Raw genomic sequence first — 20075 nt, forward strand, 5'->3', positions numbered from 1 at the left:
TAAAGTTCAACTGGTATATCCAATGTTAAAAGTGTTTATACTTGGCCAGGCATGGTGGCTCACGCTTATAATCCCAGCACTTTGGGAGGCAGAGGCGGACGGATGGCTTGAGCCCAGGAGTTCTAGACCAGGCTGGGCAACATGGTGAAACCCTCTCTCTACAAACATACAAAAATTAACAGGGTGTGGTGGCGTTGCAACTGTAGTCCCAGCTACTCAGAGGCCTAAATGGAAGGATCACCTGGGCCAAGAAAGGTCAAGGCTGCAGTGAGCCGTGATCATGCCACTGCACTCCAGCCTGGGTGACAGAGCAACACCCTATCTCAAAAAAAACAAAAATGTTTATTCATGATCTCTCTATATTAAGGAAATACAACATAGGTTATCTCAGTGAAAACAATTCCAATTCCCAATTAAATTCTGGCATACAAGCCAACTAGCTTGAAAGAAACTTAACTGTTTGATTCACTTTGTTTTTAGCCTATATATCACAAAACTGAGGAGTGAAGGTACCTAATTTGTTAATATTTTATTTTTTTAAAACACCTTCACTGAGACATAATTTACATACCACACAATTCACTCATTTAAAGTATATTTTAGTATATTCAGAGGGTTGTGCAACCATCACCACAGTCTAATTTAGAACACTTTCATCTCCTCTAAAAGAAATCTTGTACCCATTAGTGGTTACTCCCCACTACCCTCCACGTCCCTAGCCACCTCCCATGCCTAAGTGACCATGAATCTACTTTCTGTCTCTATGAATTTACCTATCTTGACATTTCATGTAAGTGGAATCATACTATATATGTAGAGTCTTTTGTGTGTGGCTTCTTTCACTGGCCTAGGGTTTTCTAGGGTCATCCATGTGGTAGCATCAGCAGTTCATTCCTTTTTATGCTAAATAATATTCCCTTGTATGGATATACCACATTTTACCTATCCATTCATTAGTTGGTGGACATCTGGGGTGTTTCCACCCTTTGGCTATTATGAATAATGCTACTATGAACATTTATATACACGTTTTCGTGCGAACATGTTTTCATTCTTGGGTATATACCTGGGAGTGGAATCGCTGGTTCATATTGTAATTCTTTGTTTCACTTTTTGAGGAGCTGCCAGACAGCTTTCTAAAGCAGCTGTACCATTTTACAGTCCGTCCCACCAGCAATGAATCTGGAGTTCCAATTGCTCCGTATACATGCCAATGCTTGTTATTGCCTGTCTTTTTGCTTATAGACATCCAAGTGGGTGTGAAGTTAAACATCATTGCTGTTTCAATTTGAACTTCTCTCACAACTAATGATGTTGAGCATCTTTTCATGTGCTTATTGGCCATTTATATGTCTCCTGGGAAGAAATGTTTATTTAAATCCTTTGCCCATTTAAAAAAAATTTGCTATCTCTTCATAACAAAGTTGTAAGAGTTCTTTTAATGTTTTGCATTCAAGTCCCTTATGATTTGCAAATAATTCTGTGAGTTTGTTCAGTTTCTTCATGGTATCATGGGAAGAATATTGTGTTATATTGTGTTATATCTATATCTATTGTATGTGTAGAGCAAAACTCTCCTCTTTTGAGTGAAACATCCGAGGGAATGTTTTTCTGCCTGCCTAACTTTCCAATCGAGTATTAGAGAATACTTGTTATTTCTTTGGCATTATAAAAGATGGATTTGAAGCCTGAGCTTTTCGATGGATTATTTGCTTCCAGTCCTCACTCTCATGTCTGAATATAGGCATGTATTATTCTATCTACACATCACTGAGATTTGTGAGTACACCTGAGGTACTCTGATGTGTACAGCGACATGCTTTCTTGCAACAGTTCTCCCAAATAACAGCACTTAGGATACGTTCACTATTCACTAGCCCCTGTTCATTCATTCTGAGAGCCCCTTCCTCTCAGAGTTCCTCTCAGTGGTACAGTGGTTTATTGCTGGTACATTAAAAATTCCATATAAAAATCATTAGAGCTTTTTTTTTTTTAGATGGACAGAATAAAAATAAAATAAATGGCAAGGTACTTTTGCTCAAAGGAAAAGACGTTCTTCCATTTGACTTTAAATCACAGTAAAGATGACGTCATCACAAAAGCCCAAGTTTTGAGATGATGTTTTCTCCAGGGAAAATCGAACCAAGAACGATAAGGACTTCTTGCCTCTTAGGACACAAAAGCGTGGGCTAATAGAGGATTCATTTCCAAAGGGTCATTTGGAAGAAGAGAGCACTCATCTTCCTCCCCTTTTTCCCTGTCGATTACACCTGTACACATGTTTACTCCCAAACCGTTTCAAATCCACATACATTCTTGCAGGCTGACTGGTTCCTACTGCTCAGAAATCCCCCTCCTTTTTTGGCAGAGGCTCCCGCATTCATGTGACTCCTGCACACTGCAGCTCAATGAAATCCTCTGAAAGAGCTGCCAGCTCACCCAATTTTCCATGAATTAGGTCCTGACACTTCAATGAGGGGAAAGACAATGTCTGAATCTCTGCCAGCCCTGGCTCCCGGCCTAGTCCGTGTCACGGAACTTCTACCAGCTACCCTCAGACACAGCACTTCATACTTTTCAGACCACCAAACAAACAGACCCTTGAATACTTTCAATGTTGGTTGGGGTTATGGCTGCCAGGATGTTTTCCCAGCCTCTGGCACCCAATGGCTCCAGACTGTGCCGAGAAAGTTTTTGTTGTTGTTATTTTGTTTTGTTTTTATTTTTATGAATGGCTTTGGTAGAAAACGCAGACTGAAGCATAATACTACCACCATTCATAAAAAGGGAAAGGAAACAAACTGCTGTCTGGAAAGCTTTTTGGACGCCAAACAAACTGTAAGTCTCTTATCTTCCTTGGGGCATCTCTCGGCTCAGAACTAAGTGTTGATTCTTAGAAACCAGTTGCTCCTCGGGGTTCTTGGCATTAAAAACACGACTGGCCACTAGAGTTTTATAAGACCTGAATAACATCAATGAAACATATTAGTCTTCTGTGTTGTTAACAGTAAATTTTCATGCACCTTAATAAATGAGTAATATTTTGCACATGCATTTCCTATATGAAAGCTAGAATCCTTTATATTTTTAACATCTGCCCCTTTGTTACTGGGAGGGTCCAGGCCTTACTGTTTTCATTTTCTCACAGGGAAACCAAGACATAGGGAATTTAAATAATCGTCTGAGATCTTTTTCTAAAACCAAAACAACCCGAGTCTACTGATTCTCTTAATCCCTGATATAATGCTCTGAAGAAACCCAGTCTGTTCCTTGAAAAAAAGAAAAAAGAAAAAAGTCAAATCGAGATCCAATCCAGGAGAAGCTGTACTTCCCGGCTTTGATTTTCATCTCCAGATTGTTCAGCAGGGCCTAGTTCTGATTCCTCCAGGTTGCTGATGAAAAGTGAATCCCAGGGGACAAGAGTCAGACCTGCAAAGTCCAGCTGCCTCACCTCACTTGGAGATTCTTCCTTCATTATCAGTTGTGGAGGGGCTGAGTCCCTCTTAAAGGTGTGTACATCATAATGACTGTTCAGTGAACAGATAGCAAAGCCTTTCAAGTTGTTTAGACAAATCTGATGATCCAATTCTAATTGTGCACATAGGGAGTTTATACAATTTAGGCACTTGGTCAACTTGGCATGCAAACCCTTCAATGCACTGAGATTTTGAGTTCATTATGTTGAGACTATTGCACCTTTCAAAAAGCTTGTAATGAAAATCCTCATTCCATGGTTGCATTGAAACTTCTAAAATACAATGGGGTGAAAGAGAGCTTCCTCCCAGAACAAAACATCAATAGCAGCATTGACAAAATCACCAAAGGACTTTGAAGAAATGTTTTGGATTAACAGATGTTAAAACGAAACTGTGGCCGGGTGTGGTGGCTCATGCCGGTAATCTCAGCACTTTGAGAGGATTGTTTGAGCTCACGAGTTCGAGACCAGCTTGGGCAACCTAGCAAGACTTCATCTCTATTAAAAATAATTAGCCAGGTATAGTGGCGCATGCCTGTACTCCCAGCTACTTGGGAGACTGAGGTGGGAGGATTGCTTGAGCCTAGGAGGTTATGGCTGCAGTAAGCTATGATCACACCATTGCACTCCCGCCTGGGTGATGGAGCAAGACTCTGCCTCAAAAAAAAAAAAAAAAAGGTGGTGAGAATTCAAAGACCCCATGAGTTGAACATACCATGTGAAGCTTAAAAGGGCTCTTTCTAACCACATGGATTTCAGTGAGTAGTTCTCTGCAGTCTAGCCCTTAGAATGGACTAGCTCAGCCACAATTGAAAGTATAATGCTTAAGCAAATAAATATCATTGTTAAAGTATATACAAATAGCTTAGGGTACAACATGCTAAGAAACTGTGGAAGATAAGCAAAAGGAAAGGACATATTTTTGGATTTCTGAGGTCATACAGCAAACGAACATTTCTCCAAATGGAAGAAAAAAAGTTACTGAATTTTTAAAATCCACAGAGTATTTGGATTTTTAAGATTTTGTAGAAAGACACTTGTGTAGGAAATGGTCTGCCATTCCACCTATTTCAGAATAATTAAGAAGTTCCTCAGCCCTCCTAAGAATACAATCTATGGTTCCAGGAAGTCTAGGTGTTTTAAAGCTGATACTCAGACAGCTAAGCCACTCCTTCTGGTAGGTATTGAAAGAAAATCCTTGCTAACAAAGGACCCAGACATTAGTAGTTCATTTTAGTACTAATCTAAACATTAAATAAAAAGAGGCTTGAATTGAGCTTACAAACTTAATTTTTTAAAAAAAATTAGGCACAATGTATGGTAAAGCAAGCATGATTATTATGTAAAGGGTCTTAAGTTGACCTTAGAAAGAAAGAAGCCCTTCACATGGCTGTCTGTGCAGATGAGTCTCTGGGTTTAATGTAAGCAGCAGAATTTTAATATAATTAGATCCTTTGCTTCTTGCCAGGCAGTAGTAGGTGATTTTGCCCACTTTGTTTTAAAATCATATGATTTTGTTTTAAAATCATATGACCATTGTTCAACCAATAGGTACTTCTGTGCCATAGCATAATCTTTTCTCATGTAGATTGTTTTCCATTCTCATAGCAATATAGTATAAGACAGATCTTCTGGCTATTTACTAATAAAGAATGTAAAAACCCTAATTTCTATAAAAATTCCTCAATGAGAGTTACATTTTGGGGGCCTTTCACACCTCACAAAATAGCATCTCACAGGATCATCTGTTATTTAAAATTTTAAGTTAAATATGGTGTCATATTAAAAATGTTTACGCAAAAGATATTTGCTTTTCAACTTCCAAAAGAGTCCTTTAGATGTAAGCCAGCTCATTGAACTAGTGAGGTTTATGATCATGTTTGTATCCACACAAGTGTAGCCAGTTTTATCTGCCTGAACTGACAGATGAATATATCCCTACCATATAGACAACATTTCAATAAATACATAGACCTATTACTTAATCACTTCACTGATTTCTAGACAAAATTGACCGGTTATTTATAGAAAAAATGTTCCAAAATATTGAATAAGTAGACACAGCTCAAATTCTAGACAAGTAATCATCAAATCTCTCTGCAAACACTCCAAATGGCCATGAACCATCAAGGCCAGCAGCAGCCTCGACTTGTGTGGTTGGGCACATTGATGGGAGTAGCTTTTGACTTGTGGTGTGAACAATATCCTTCTTCACCCTTTGTCCAAAGTTATTTAAAGGTTCAAAACACAACCTTTCTCTCCGTATAGAACATTCACCGAGATCCACTTTCATTTATGTGCTGCGAAATATGCTCTTATCCTCAGAAATTTCACAGTGCTGTCCTGAATATATTTTCTTTGAATTTGACATTTACCTGGCTGAAGGAGGATGACCATTATCAAGAATTTGCCTTTCACGAAATTATGTGATCGACATACTTGTTCATGTCCCTCCGGATTTAGTTTTAAAACTTCAATATTCCAGAATGTCAAGATTTGTGTTTGGGTCACTTTTCAAAAAATGAACTTCAGGCTTTGGATGCTTTGAATTACTTTTTTTTTTTTTAAAGCATAAGAACCTCCCCCACACCTTTTATGTTAGATCTTATGTGGAACCCTACAACAGAAAGCAGACAAAATGGTATTTCTGAGACTCATTCACGTGGCCTCCACTCCAATCCATCTCTGCCCTCCCAGGATGCCCCTGAGGCCCCTCAACCAAAAACTGGAGCTCCAGGGGAGGTTAAGTAAAAAAAAAAAAAAAATCTTAGGGCTAAGCATGTTGGCACATGCTTTTAGTCCCAGCTACTTGGGAGACTGAGGCAAGAGGACTCGAGTCCAGAAGTTCGAGGCTGCAGTGTGCTATGATCGCACCTGTGAGTAGTCACTGCATTCCAATATGGGCAACATAGCAAGACTCTGACTCTTAAAAAACAAAAATCTCTGATTTCTAGATGCAAACCCTCCTGCAGACCTGTATCACCAGGATAGGTGGAGGCAGAGCGTCTTCATAGCATTCACCCCGTGTGACTCATACTATCAGTTTGAGCTAGCTGAACTGGCATTTTTGTAGGTCAAAACCAATCAATTATCAGCAATTTTATATGGTTTAATCCCATACAATCAAGATAAGGTCTTTCTAATTCAGTAAGGGTAATTTTTGTGACTTGTCATTAGGCTGTATTAGCCAACAGATTTTTGTACCTTCTGCGTAGCTTTTTGTACCTTCTGAGATCCTGTACTCAATTTTTCTGCTCACTCCTCTCCAGCCTGGATCCTTCCCCTTACACTTATTTTACCAAAGACTGCCAGATTGTGGTGAAAAGAGGGATTGGCCTATACCAGGTGTGGTGTTCCAGTTTCTTGCTTATGCTGTGGTTGTTCTTCCAGAGCACCAGGACTGTCTTTGTGGCCATCTGGCTAGATTCTCATACCCACTCCAAATCCACCTGAACTCTACCTCTTCATTGAAACTGGATGACTGAAATAATTTGTACATAACACTTCTCTGTGGCTATCCAAGGAAGGTCTAGAATGAAAACTGTCACTTTGAATTAAATTTAAAATTAATGGTCAACTCAGGTATTGATCAGATATAGGGGAGTTCAGTTCGAGGTATTCTACAATAGTAAGTGATCAAAAAGTTTTAATGTACCTAAGGAATGTATTTTGATAATTAGATAGGAATATGATATATCTGAAGTTTGAAGGATTTATTTCAGATCAAATGTTGATGCAACATTGTGAGGATGAGACTCAGCTATAGCTAGCTATACAAATCACACCTCTAGGTACCACTTTTCTGGGGTTGAAAGCTTTTCTGTTTTAGTGCTTCCTAAGTTGGGAATGAACCTGCCCCCTAGTGATGGGAGGCTTTGGTAAAGAGGAGAAACCATCTACCAGGAGTAGCTAGTCAGGGTTTTCTCTGAACCTAGAAAAAGCCTAGGTTAGGTTTTAACTTCCATTCATTGTGCCTCCTGTGTGCATTTAGAGATGACTGTGAAATGTGTGTACACATGTAGCTATGGGTGGTTACAATTCAACAGTAACATCTGGCCCTTATGGTGCAAAGGAGATTTTGTAGTTCTCTGTACAAAGTCTCCTAAGAAGTGATAAATCTATGGGGGAGTTTTGGCAAAATCTCTGGAATTTCTGCTTGGTATTGTGGAAGAGGGGAAGTGTTCTTTATTTTCTATTCTACTTGGCTTTGCGCTTAGACTTTAATGCAAAAGACAAAAGTAAGCATCATTTCAAAAGTATTTATTGGATTATTATAGCAAAGTGCCCTCACTGCTGCTGGCCTTGTTTCATCTGCTCAAGGATGAGAATAGCCACAAGCTGCTCTAGTTAGTGTTGATTAACATCAGACTGTGTATGTGTGGCAATGAGCCATAGCAGCTCTCATAAGAACAGACTGGGGGGCTGATACTTTGGAGTTTTTGCCTTCCCTCTGGTGCCTTTCAGACACCTTTGGAATGGAGTGAAAAGATCAATGGGAAGCCCTTTAAAAATCACAGTGTCATGATTAGTTTCAAAATGTATCCTTCTGGATTCTGACCTGATGAAGTGGTTCATTGGCTCATCAAATACTAATTGATATTTGAACTATATGACAGGCAGGAACTGGGTGTAGAAAACAAAGAAGAAATCTTTCAAGAAGCCTAGAGTCTAATGGGGGAGACAAATGAAAAACAGATATTAGAGTACAATGTACAATTTTAGATTAATATTTTTTTCCTACAATGTTTTCTTAAGTATGGGGAGGCGTGCTCATCAAATATGGAAAAGATAAACGTATGAAAGAAGAGATGACTATTTTCTTTATAATAGGGAAAATGAAAAAGTAGAGATAAGGTCACTGAAAAAAAATTCCAGAAGAAATTTGAAGACGAAGTAGAAGAAAAGTATCACTTTTTCCCTATCACAAAGAAATACATTAAGAAAATTTCTTTGCCTTCACTTTGGAAAGTCAAAGATTACAATTAAGCTTAACAAATTAGAAAGCAAAAGATGTGGTTTGGGGATAGTGTTGTCAAACCATGGTTAGTGTTAAGGGGATGCTCTGGTGTGCTCCCGAGTTATAGCAGTTTAATAGGCATTTTTGTTTTACAGGAGATGGTTGTGCTCTGAGGAACATAAAGCAGTCTGAAGCAAACAGTCGCACACAGGTGGGGTAAAGGAATACACAGTCTCAGAAGTTGACTTTTCATCTCATTTTTTATGATTCTCTAAGATTTTAGGGGAAAAATCCACCCTTAGTCAAAAAGTGGAGTGAAAATCGTGAGATTAATGTTACTTCATAGAAAATAATGAATGTTTCAGTCCTATTTCCTTATGCTACAAGTTTTCAAAAAAGGAACTCTATACATATATATGTATACACACACACACATATATACATATTTTTTAAGGCTCAAATTATTTATTCTATATGTATTTCTTTTTCTCTGTGTATGACCATTCACAAAGCTAGGTCACTTTGCATATGCACATGTGCTTAAGAGCCAGCACAGGAAAATGAATAAATATTTGAACTGCCATGCTGCTGGGTTTTCACAAATCAAACATGTATGCACAGATGCTATAGCCTAAGTTCAAACTTTAGCTAATGTTAACTCCAGCCAAATAAAGACTAATTAATGCTCAATATTAGATGAAAAGGAGGCATCTATGATATAATGGAAATGAAATTAGATGCTATTGGAGATTACCAAGAATTAATATCCAAATTTGTTGTTAATACTCCAATCACGTTGGCAATATACTTGAAAGTCCCTTTAAGATATGCATCTTCTTGACATTTGGCCAATTATTCAGATAGAGATTATATGAAATCGGATCAGGACTTGAACTAGATACACACAATTTGACATGTAACATGTATATCTTTTCTTGTATGCTTGCCCATAAGCTTATAGAAAAATATGATTTTTAAAACAGTTCTTAGTACTTTCATTCTGACTAAAGAGATTTAGAATCAATACTCAGAAAATTTATTTGGTTCCAAGAACATTTGCCCAATCTTAGACTAAACATTTGAAAATGGTTTTACAAAATGATTTGACTATCAAGTATTTCCCAGCAGCTATAACAGTTACACATGGAAACTGAATTTAAAAAGCTGAATCATGATTTTAGGCATTTCTTTTCCTTAAGGAAAGAGTCAGTACATTTATTTGTAATCTCTTATGTTCTCAAGGACTACAAATGGATAGTTTATGGGTTGAGCGCTCTATGATACTTAACTGAGTCATATCTCTCCTAGAAGCCTAATTTAGCACTATTTTCTTGGCACTAGTTTAGGGCTGACTTTAGGAGTTGAGTTGTTTTCCTTGGAGGAAGCTTAATATTCACTCTGAGAAACATTAACTATTCCCGAACATTAGCTTATATCCTTAACGTTTTTAAACAGTTGTGAAGTGAGTTCTTTCTGCTACATGCCCACACTTCCACAGTGGCCCTGACACCCTGGCCTTTCCAGAGGATACCTTCTTCCTGGACCTTCCTTCACGGTCTTCTCTGGGTTGATGACCTTTCTTCAGAAGCTGTAAATTAAAATGTCTCCATTCCCTTTTTTAGAAAATCAAATACTTCATTCGTCTTGTCTTCCGAATCTACTCCATCTCAAACCTAAGTGGAGCTTCAGGCAACTGTCTTGAACTACCTTACTCAGCTCAACTTCCCTAAAATGGATGATTCTGGGTTCAGCATTCTGTTAACTTAAAAACTGCTTATCTTTGTTTAGCATTGTATAGAATATTCCAGAAATGTCTCTCTGAACTCGGCTTCACGATCACATTCATGGAATCAAACATTCTTTCATTTCAAGATGAGATGACATGAGTTTTCATTTTGTTGATATCGATCATATGATGATAATGACATAATTTGTATGTGTCACATAACAGTGACACATAGTTTGTAACGTGATTTAAAAGTGCACTGACTGATTTTAACCCTTACAACAACCATGTACAGAAGTATAGCCATTCAGATTCATGCATGCAGAAGCTAAATCCAAAAGACAGTAATTGACTTGCAAAACATTGCAAGGCCAGCATATAATGAAACTATAACACCCACCCAGGTTGTATAGCTCCACATCTTTTTCCCTTCTCACTATTCTACACTGCCCCAGAAAAGAATTTTGGGCAATTATTCAGCATATTCTGTGCTTCTTATTTTTTTTTTACGAAGAAAATCAGTGTTATAGGCAACCATCCTCTTTTATCTATAAAAATAGCATCTGTTTTTAAAAACATAATAAAAATCTAGCTTCCTTGGACTATGATTTCACTAAGAAGAAAAATGACCAAATAAGGAGAAAAACTGCATTTTAATATAACAATTTAAAAGATCTTAGTTCAAAAGAATGTTTCTAATATATTTAAAGGACAAATCAGCACTAGAATCCTATTTTTATAATAACAGCTTTGCTCTGAAAAAAGTTTTCTCATCAAAAAGTTCAAGATGTTTTAGAAATATAAAGAGCATCTTGTTTCTCACTAGATTTCTATAAAAGTAGAAATCCTATCCTGCTATTCTTATTTATAGCTATATCTATCTATCTATACTTTCTTTAATCTTTTATTTATATTATTCCTCTTGAAAACTCTATAGAAAAGAAATCCAGTTAAGGCTATGAAGGCTAAAATATCCGTGATAAATGTTAATGACTTATTTTTGGTTTTTTTTCTCTCTTGTTTATCACCTGCTATAATATTTGATTATGTTACAAATGTTAGCTATAAATTCTGTGGTATCTATGATATAGAAAATATACAGGCACAGTTCCTGTACCTCTGGACTTTACAATCTCATGTATTATGTGTTATTGTCTGTGACCAAAATATGGAGAAGAATAAAAATGCTTGTTCCCCATACAGATGCCATACGAGTCTTTCCCATAATGATGTAGGCCCATCTACATAATCACATCTCTCCCCTTCCCATCCACATGGCTTTCTACTGAAGAAATCTCCACATCTCTTGCCTTTAATCCCTTGTCCAGTATGGTCTCTGTGTTCCCTGGCTGGTGCTCCCGTGCATGTGTTCATTTCTGTAGAATGTTACCATCCATGACATTATTTTTTACTTATGATACATAAATACAGAGGAAGTCATTTAAAAGACTTCATTTAAAGCTTGTATGTGGCCGGGCGTGGTGGCTCACACCTATAATCCCAGCACTTTGGGAGGCCAAGGCAGGTGGATCACCTGAGGTCAGGAGTTCAAGACCAGCCTGGCCAACATGGTGAAACCCCGTCTCTACTAAAAGTACAAAAATTAGCCAGATGTGGTGGCGGGTGCCTGTATTCACAGCTGCTCAGGAGGCTGAGGCAAAAGAATAGCTTGACTCTGGGAAGTGGAGGTTGCAGTGAGCCGAGATCACGCCACTGTGCTCTAGCCTGGGTGACAGAGCGAGACTCGGTCTCAAAAAGAAAAAAAAAAAAAGCTTGTATGTGTGCATGTGTGTGTGTACATATAATATTTATACATATTTACATTAAGACACATTACTAGTCGAAGCTACCAACACACTGCTTCATGCTCCAGTATCAGAGAAGCTGTGTTTACAAACATTGAGCAGAGCATAACACCAATGGAAAATTTCAGGGAGAATCTTCCCAAAGCAGGGAAATTGGCCATCTACCTGACTCACTCAGTCCCTACTATGTTTCTAGTCTTCTGGGAGAAGTAAATATTCAAAAAAGGTTTCCAACTAATTTCTAAGCCTCTCATTGCCTGGAAGAAGTCCTCTTCCTCTTGTAGCTCTTCTTCCTCAAGGGCTAAGTCATACCTTCCATATATCTCATAAAAGAGTGCTTGTTAGAAATGCTGATTCCTGGACATGACTCTTAGATTTGGGGGGCCCAGTGACTTGCTTGGGAGGATGAGGTGAGAGGATGGCTTGAACCTAGGAGTTCGAGGCCGGCATGGGCAACGTGGCAAAACTCTATCTCTAAAAAAAAGTACAAAAATCAGCCGGGTGTGATGGTACATGCTACCCATTTGATAGTAGTAGTCTCAACTACTCAGGAGCCTGAGGTAGTAGGATCACCTGAGCCTGGGGAGGTCGAGGCTGCCATGAGCTGTAATCGTGCCACTGCACTCCAGCCTGGGTGACAAAGTGAGACCCTGTCTCTAAATAAATAAATAATTTAAAAAAACGTTGTCATGGGAAAACAATGCTTACACACCTACAATTCTTTTCTCTAATAAGGGAGTTGTTAGCATGAGAGAGTTACTTTTTTGGAGTTCCAAAAGTGGATAGAAGAAAATGAGTGTATTTTAAAAGACATATTAAATATAATTTGATCTCCCTATATTTCCTGCTGATCAGTGTATGTAAGGAGGTAATGGAAATCCAACCAATTTGTAAGACTGTAGATAAAGAATTCTGATGAGTCTCAAATAGCCCACCAAAGATAATTCCTACTGTATGCTTTTGGGTATAACAGTGAACCCCAACTCAAACTGATTTAATAATAAGGATATTATTTACTTAACATAACAAAAAGCCTGGAGATGATGCACATTTAAAGTTGGTAAATTCAGTAGGTCAAGAAATGTCGGAGCTTCAGATTCTTTCTTTCTGCTCTTCCAGTTGACATTTATTCTCAGTCTATTTCCTTCAGAGTCAAAAAATGGGTACAGCCATTTGCAGTGTCCATTCATAGTGGCACTTCCAGAAATGTCAAGGTCCAGCAGAAGGAGAGTCTCTTCCGAAAGTCCCTGCAGATTTCATGGCCCTTTATAACAGGCCAGACCTGCTTTGCAAGGGGAATGGGACCAGCATCACCACCATGGACAAATCAGATTTACCCCAGGGCCATGGAGAGGGTCACTTTCTGTGAACAAAGGAAGTTGGGGAATGGATAGAGAGTAGCAACCGGTTTGGCTTTGCATATTTTACTATTCTCTGTGCTGGTTTGTCTTTGAGGGTTGGTAAGAGGCGCCCTCTTGACCCTGAAATCAGCTGCACAAGATTTTTCTTTGCATTGTTTGTCCAGGGCTAGTGCATAAAGTGTTTGCCTTTGTCAAATTGTTGCTGAGGAGGTAGAAGAACAGCCCTCTTGTAGAACGTATATGTTTCAGTTTTACAGTTATTATGGAGATGGTGTCAGTGGTTTTTGCTTTCCTGGTCTGTTTGGAATTTTCCTCTGGCAAATCCAGATTTGTGGACCAAAGGGTGTAGCTGTTCCTGACAGCTAGTTAATGAGTGTGCCATACTGCCTAAAGACCAGCTGTAACTCATTGGTCATGTCCAAAAGGAATTCCAGAGATGGGTAGTAAATAACTAACATGAGCTTCTGCCCACATTCTGGAAGCCGACTAAATGTCTACTGACTTTTAATGGGAGTCAACTGCAGTTCTGCTTGGTTAAGTTGAAGAAGAGCAGAACCTGGGGTTGTGCTTGGGGCCGTCTGCTGCCCAGTCATAACTATTCTCTTTGTTCAATGCCGCTCTTCCGGCTCCCTGTCAGTTCAGCAGGGGAGTATCCCACTCTAGGAACAAGTTGTCTATTGAAATGAGATGCTTGTCTCTCTGCAGATGCAGTGGTATTCAAGTCCCTGGCTCTAGATAATACACAGTTTGGTATGTCTGGGCTTATTGCCAGATGTGCAGGTATCTCTGATCTTGGGAAGAACTGTTGGTGGTGGTAGCTTTTAAAAAAAAATTAATTTTTTTAAATAAAAGAAGGATGTTTGTAAGGTGCTATCTTTGATTGTAGTTGCTCTTTCCAGGATATGGAAGTTACTTTGGAGTATTACACGGGCAGCTTTTTGGCCTTGGGAAAAATTCTCCTCCAAATAACTCACTGGGCTTTGTAAGGGTTAGGAGGTGACATCTTGGTACCTGGTGAGTTCCATTCCCTTCACATACAGGTAAAGGAAGTTCAAGATAGTGGGGGAAGAACAGGGCTTTGGGGCCAGAAAGACCTCTGAGATCAAGTATGAGACCAGGTATGCGTAAGCTGTGTGACCTGGTAGCAATTTAAACTTCAATTTCCTTAATTCTATAAAGTGGATTCCTCATTGGGTTGCTGGGATGATTAAATATGATGAATGACACTAAAGTACATAGCACAGTTGCTGGCTGAAAGAACTTAATAAGCATTATTCAATAGCACTAGGGAGGGTGGCGGTGATGGCAGTAGTAGTCACCGTAGCAGCAGTGGTCATGTAATCCTTATTGTTTATGATTTGCAGTGCTCAGTATCAATAAATGTAGTACCACTGTGATGAATGATTACAGGTCTCTCTGTATTATCAATGTAAAACCTGCACTCTCTGATTTGCAAGTTAGTCACTTAAGCCTGGCCGTTTCTGTGGCCTTTGGAATTCTAGTTTCAGCTGCACAGGAATATGTATGGCAACCAGAACAGGATTTTTTATGTGCTTTGTTCACCTAACTTGTGCAGGACAATGGCAATTTCCTTTGTATTGTGTGACGCAGAGTTCATAGGCATACATTTCACAAAGATGTTATCTAGACTGATTTCCTTCATTCAGCTCTAGCCTGGCTATTTAAAGTACTTGATTTGTGGATAGGGATATCCTCCCCCCACATTCTTGTAAGGCCAAAAAAAAAAAAAAAAAAAATGAATGGAACAAAAGATTTACAGAGAGAGCAAAGAACACACGCATTCATAATATTAACAAGGAACCATTACTTAATAGTAAAAGGAAAACAGCTTAATAATAGTGGCTTGCAAACTACATCTGACCCACAGATTCCATTTGTGAATGGGTCCAGCCATGTGAACATTAAAGCTATATGTATTAGACATGTATGAGAATTCCCTGTAGCTTTTTTTCATAATATTACTGTAACAGGACGCTGCATCAAGAATGCAGTGCCTTAAGCACTTAACTGCTACCCTGCAAGACTTTACAGCTTAAAGTACTTCCCTTGTTCTCCTATCTTCAAAACACCCTGGGCTGCTGGGAAAGAGATCCAGACTTTAAAATGTACTATTGTTTGAGATTGCTTTTGAAAGGAACATCTATTTTATAAAATTTAATTAATGACTACCAATTACATTTCAGGATTTAAAAGAAAAAAAAAGCTTCTTTTTCTTCAAAAGTTACCACTCTCTAAAAATAACTCTCAGCAAGTTACAAAATTAGAATTTCATTAAAAGCAAACTTAATTTTTCCATGTTCAAAGTTATGTGTTGCTTACAAACTACCTTTAGTATGCTTAGGCTGTTAAAGAGTTGACAGATACACTTTTCTCCAAGATCATAACAGTAAGTATTCACACTATGATGTCTGCATGTGTGTTATGCAGACAGAAAAAAAAAAGAAAAATCCAAATTCAAACAGACGTGTAGTTAGGCTATAACGAGCATGTATAACACACTGCAATTATGCAGATATTTCTGTCAAAGAGATGTCATTTACTCAACAAATTTTCAAATAGCTGCTTTGTGCTTAGATGACTAATGGATTATTCTCGAGCAAATGTTAAGCAGCCATCTAATAGATCACATTCAACTATAAGTTCACTGTTTAACAAGTTATAATGGTGCTAATAATTGATAAAATTCCCTACATACATATAAGCTTAGAATTAAGCTAATTTTTCAACCTATTGTTTGACATCAAATGGAACACAAAGCTAATATGGAAGAGCTTGAATGTTGGAACAATCTAATTTTCTTGATGCTTCCCCAACAGACGCAACAACTACAGTATCTTCAGGATGCAAAGCCATACAGGCGCTGTCAGTTCCCTTCTACTGGGGGGCAAGAAAACCTCCCTTTGAGCTGTGGTGACAGGGTTACATAGGAGGGTTTGGTTGCTCTTCAGTTCAGAAGCCATCACTGCCAGCACCTGCAACTTGCTGCTCTGCACCTTCTGCTCTGACCACTGGTGACAGAAGTCACTCCTTCCTTCTCTTGCTCTTAAGATCCCTCTTAAGTGCTGCAGGGTAACACCTGCTTGGCTGCCACAGAGGTGTCTGGGTCTCCTGGTGCCTTTATGGATACTCACCACTCATGCAGGGTCTTCAGGGAGAAGATGAAGAAATCAACAGCCAGCAGCATGAAGAATGCCAGCCTCTAGGTTGAGTGATTTCATTCACAGTTCCTCAACCTATGTGCAAATCACTTTCAAGTAAGGAACTTCTATTCATGTGAACAAATGTAAGCATCAGAACAAAAGTGCCTCAGTTCTGCTCATCACAAACAGATGACATTTGAGGGTGTACCAACAGCCTTTATAGAGAAAATGGAGGTATGATTTGGTAGAAAACATAGAGGCCAAGGCTCTCAGGAAGACAGATTTTGCATTCTCTGGTTATAGCCACAACATATTAGATAGTAAAATCACAGGAATGTCGTTGAACAAGTGGGCTGGGGTATAAAAGGAACCATTCTACAGCATGAATTCCAGTATTCTCCTAAGGAAAAGGAAAAAGACCGAAGCATAAAAGTATGCTGATGTTATTAGAGAATATGGTCATTGCTACACAACTGGAAAAAGTGAGCATGGGGAAATGTCATTGGATCCACGCAATACTAGTTTTATCCCGCCACCCCCCTGTATTTTATCAATGGTTACACAGTGCCACTGTTGAAAATCTGTATAAATTCACAATTACTCCAATTATATGGAATAATATCTCGCAATGTAGCCATTTAAATCTGAATTAAAACACTTAGAATGTATTTTCTTTAAGTGGCTCTTTTTGAAAAGATGTGAGAATTCCCTATTCTTTGAGGGCTACTGTTCAGTGAATATACAAACACATGTAAACTTTTTCTGCTACTGCAAGCTGAGGCAGAAGAGGAGGTAGGATATAATTGATATAGGAGTTTACAGAAGAGTTCTGTGGCTTTTTCTGAGAACTCATATCTGGGCATACTCTGTCCCAGGACAGTTCTATATTAGTGATAAAGTTGGTCTACGTTGGCATTGTTTTCTTCACTCTATTATGGTGTTTGTTCATGGCCCCATGGGTTCAAACAAATTAAGGACAGGTTAACTCTTCTTACAAATGGTTAATAATCATTTAGTGATTAGGGAAAAATTGTCACTTTTGCTTACTCCTTATAGAGTGCATACCAGTGTTTAAAAAGATAAAGACATTTTTGATGGATACCTCCCACTATCTTTTATATTTATTCTTTCAGTCAACCATAATTTCAGAATAACAGACTTACCTAGGCATAGCTACTGAGGAAGCAAGGTATAGTTTGGTAAATTTTTAAAATAATCTTTTTATCCTTTAGCATTAATTACCTCATTCATTGAATGCATCATTCTGTATACAAAATGTTACTACAAAATGGATTTCATAAGAAATGCCATCTATTTTGCAGACTATAGTGATTGTTTACACAGGATAAATTAAAGGGGTGCTTTGCAACATCGCTTACGCTTAAAGGACAAAATATTAAGGAGGTTTAAAGAAAACTTACAGCTTAGTTTTGTGTCTGGTCAGGTATATGTAATTTTTGGTACAATAATAAAAAACAAACTTTCATGGAGTTCTGCAAAGGTCTTTCCTGTATATCAGCATGTATATGAAGAGACCATGTTTACGAAGCATGGAATCGTCCCCAGGTTACTCTTGGCAGCTGATAATGAATGAAGGAAACATTTCAAACCTATGCTAGTCTACCTCCAAAGGCCCTACTTTACCTTCACATTATACTAGATAGGAGTGTAATCATGATAAAGAATTCATAAGAATGCAATTCATCCCCTAAATATCCTAGCTGAACTTCTCAAAGTGATAAGGAATGCTCCTCTGTCACAGCCCAAGAATAAACTTAGCATATATGGGACAGAGGTGTGGGAAAGAAAAAACAAGTTGGTGTCTGTGGTATGTGCCCAAGATGCCAAAATCACTGATGTTTTGAATGGCAGTGGCAAGAACAACCTCATTGGCTATAGTCATTGCAACAATTGTTTTTTATAAAGTGAGGACATCCTTTTGTAAGATGGCTGCTTTAGATTTTGCCTTGAACACAAATTTTGTAGACAGTAGACCTGTCACAATGCCCAGAGAGTCCTGTTGCTGCACAGTTTCCCTCCGATTTCTAGAGCAAGTGGCCAATGATTAAAAATTTTAAAAAGCACTCTCATATCTGTAGTACTATTCAAGGAGGGACAGGGCATTACTGCCTGGTGGTAAATACATTCCACGCTATTTATCACCAAATAGCTCTATATGTCATGGTACTGTGACTGGTCCTACACCCAAATTAAGGTTTATAGAATTGAAACTATCCTTTTAACTATCCATTGAACTTGTTTATTCATTTATTTTTTTCATTTATTCAACATACATTCATTGAGTGCCTTCTATACACCAAGCACCAGGGTGAGTACATAGTTCCTGGCATATAGCTAGCATTCAAGAAATGAGAAAGGAAGAAAGAATGAAAGAATATGATCTTTGCCACTTGACAAGTCTAGTGATGCTTATGTTAACAATCAAACGTTATCAAGAGAAACATAAAATTACAGTGAATTCATAAATGTAGTTTGAGACACACATACCATGCACATTGGCTGAATTTGCATATACAACCACATTAACAAAATTTGAAGTTAAAATTTGAAGGCAATAACTCAACTATCTGGAAAATTAATATCCTCTGAGATTCCAAGATTAGATGAGCATTTACAGTACCCAGTTTTGACTCCAGCTCTCACTTCCCTCTTCCTTCTGGGAAGAAGAGGTGCAATGACAATTAATGTTAACCTTACATGAAGTATAACTATCTTGTTTTATACTTCTTAGAATGAAAATGCAAATTTCTTGTGCTCGAAAACCTGGACATAGAAGCCAAATATATGCTATGGAAAAATTAAAGAATGAAGCTAACCGGATTATCCAAGTTTACATAGCTTACACTACTCAAATTTATTTTATTTTTTTGAGAGACAGGGTCTTGCTCTATCGCCCAGGCTGGAGTGCAGGGGCATGATCATAGAGCTCCCTGTAGCCTCGAACTTCTAGGCTCAAGTGATCCTCTTGTCTCAGCCTCCTGTCAAGTTTAAACTATTCAAACAAACCTTCATTTCTTGGGTTTGGTAAATATTTCAGTCCTCCATTGAGTGTGTCGTTCTGGCGCCCATCCACTAATAGATCCATGCACTTAGAGGTTTTAGAGGAGAAAGGGACATAGATGCCTAATCAGCAATTTGTATGCTAAGAATACCGTGTACATTTGGACACATCTGGACATATTGATACACACACACACACACACACACACACACAAACATCTATAAACTTAGTTAGCTCCTGGGTTCCATTCTTGTTGCCCTTGATAAGTAGAGCAGTTATAAGCATATAAAGGATATTTATGGGTGTGAAAATCTCTTAAGTCTTTCAACATTTGATTGCTTTACATAGTTGTGAGACGATGGTTTCGGGAGGGGGTAAAGAAGGAAGTTCCAAAATGTGAATGGTATTTAAATCTCTTAAATTTTTTTCTTCAAAGGAAGAGAAAAAGAATGAAATTATGTTTTCCCTCTTCAACAAGATGGCTTGCAGAAGGGCTGTGAGCAGAAAAATAACTTAAAAGAATATAAAGACCCAGTGACTTGAGTCCCTTTCATGAAATATGTGGGTT

General features: G+C 38.2%; 1 protein-coding gene across 1 annotated transcript in view; it reads right to left on the reverse strand.

The window, feature by feature from the left end:
- Positions 1-20075, reverse strand: part of HMGA2 (high mobility group AT-hook 2) — a 141081-nt gene that overhangs the window by 14955 nt on the left and 106051 nt on the right. The gene's annotated exons all lie outside the window — the stretch shown is intronic.

This window comes from Pan troglodytes, chromosome 10 (genome assembly GCF_028858775.2).
Source record: "Pan troglodytes isolate AG18354 chromosome 10, NHGRI_mPanTro3-v2.0_pri, whole genome shotgun sequence".
Taxonomy (NCBI): domain Eukaryota; kingdom Metazoa; phylum Chordata; class Mammalia; order Primates; family Hominidae; genus Pan; species Pan troglodytes.